Source organism: Capsicum annuum, unplaced genomic scaffold, assembly GCF_002878395.1.
Source record: "Capsicum annuum cultivar UCD-10X-F1 unplaced genomic scaffold, UCD10Xv1.1 ctg2683, whole genome shotgun sequence".
Taxonomy (NCBI): domain Eukaryota; kingdom Viridiplantae; phylum Streptophyta; class Magnoliopsida; order Solanales; family Solanaceae; genus Capsicum; species Capsicum annuum.
Genome location: NW_025833151.1, coordinates 1,624,565 through 1,627,053, shown reverse-complemented (window position 1 = coordinate 1,627,053; position 2,489 = coordinate 1,624,565).

Sequence of the window (2,489 nt, the reverse complement as noted above, 5' to 3'; positions counted from 1 at the left end):
CCACTGATTGTCTTATCGCGTTCGCGATGACCAGCAATCGCATTCGCAACTCTGGTGCTATTGTTGAGGGAGTCACATTCATGACATAATGAACTACAATCATGGTATATGGTAACTTGCCAAGGGTATCGTCATGGCGACCCATGGCTCGCTGTCGGCGAGTGTACCAACACAGTTGAGACTTTCCAAGTCTCCGCCTACCCCTCAAGATCCATTCAAAATCCCGTATAAGCAAATGGCCTATGCTACCCTATAAAATTTGACATTCTAGACTCAATGGTGCAGTCAAAATTTCCATTTGAGGTTGTCTCAATGTAAAGTGGGTCCCATACTCATTTTTTATTTTCTTAACTTTTTGACCAATAGGTCGAAATAAGTCCAGGTGACTCGAAACCAAAACCAAGAGTCAACCTAGCCTAAAATCGACATTTCAAAGCTGTTGGAATAGTCAAAATTGGCAAACAATGTTGTTTTACTAATTTTTTGCCCAATAGCCAATTTGAACCAATGAAAACTTCAAAACTGGAAATTGGCTCTAAAAACCAAACGAACTGCCCGGTAACAAAACTGTTAGTCCCTACAAGTTATAAATAACTTAGGGTAGGTATAGAAAATCTCTAATGGCGTAAATATGTGGAAATACAAAAATGACCTGTAGGGTTATTATAATATCCACTACTAAAAGGACTTACACCTGTAAAATTCAAGGATTAGGATGCACCTGAAGCCTCAAACAGGTGAGGATACTGGGTATGCATCTTGCTCTCAATCTCCTATACCGTATGGTGCCTCCACTAAACTTTAACTAAAGGAATATCCCTAGTGCACAACTTCCTGACATTACTAGCTAAAATGAGCACATGCTCTTCCACGAAGGTCAACCACTCATCCAACTAGACTGAGTCCTATCTAAGCACATGAGGTGGATCAGGGATGTATTGTCACAACATATAAACATGGAAAACCAGATGGACAACAAAACAATCTAGAGGTAAGTCTAATTAATAAGACACCTCATCAACTGTGTGAAGAATATCGAAAGGTCCAATATATCTAGGGTTGAGCTTGGCTTTTCCCCCAAACCACATCACACCCTTTATGGTGATACACAGATGAATACCCGATCACCAACTAAAAATTTCAAGGTACAAAGTCTATGGTCTGTATAAGCCTTCTGCCTACTCTGAGTTGCTCTCAATCTATTCCGAATCACCCTGACTCTACCAACGACTCCTGAAGCAAGTCAGTAACGCAGGTTCTAACCTCTGAAGTTTCAAACCATCCAATTGGGGGAAGATATTTCCTACCATACAAAGCCTCAAAAGGCACTATCTCAATACTGGAATGATAACTATTATTATATTCAAACTCTGCCAAGGCTAAGTGTTCCTCCCACTGACCTCCAAAATCCATAACACATGCTCGAAGTATATCCTTAAGAACCTGAATAGTCCACTTTGACAACCCGTCGACCTAGGGATGGAAGGCTGTACCAAGATCTACGTGAGCACCCACTCCTCTTGAAAATATCTCCAAAAGTTAGAAGTGAACACGAAACTCATATTTGAAATGATAGATATAGGAACACCATTCAAATAGACGATCTCACGCACATAAAGATGGGCTAACCTCTCGACACTAATGGATATCTGAAGAGAAAAGAAATATGCCAACTTGGTCAATCTATCCACAGTGACCCAAATACCATCAAAATCATGGGAAGTATAAGGTAAGACACTATTGAAGTCCATAGTAATCTATTCCTAATTCTACTTGGGAATGTGGAATCTATGAATCAATCCATCAGGTGCTAATGCTCAACTATTACTTGCTGGCAACATAGGCAATGAGCTACAAATTCTGCCACGTCTCTCTTCATGCACTCCACTAATAATGATGTCTCAAATCTCTATATATCTTGGCTGTGCCTAGATGAATAAAATATCTTGAGCTATAAGCCTCACACTAAATCAACTAAATTAAATCATCAATCCTCGAAATACAAATATTTCTATCAAATCTCAAGACACCCTCAAAATCTATGACAGCCCTCTTGGAATCACTACTCAACACCTGGTCATGTAGGATGCAAAGTCTAATATCCTCAAACTGATAATCTCAAGTCTGCTTAAATAGTGAAGACCTATCCTCAATGCTAGAAAGAATCCTCCTAGGGTTTGAATTATCAAGTCTAACAATCAAGTTGTCTAAGGACTAAATATCCCATGCCAACGGTCTTTGAGAAACTGAAATACAAGCCAAGCTATCCATACTCACTGCCTTTTGGCTCAAGGCGTCTTCTTCCATATTTGCTTTGCTTGGATGATACAAGATGGAGATATGATAATCCTTAAGGAACTCCATTCATCTATGCTGTTTAGCATTAAGCTCTCTTTGGGTCATAAGATAACAAAGACTAAGATGATATGTGAAAATCTCACAATGCACACCATAAATATAATGCCTCCAAATTTTAATCGCAAAAACTA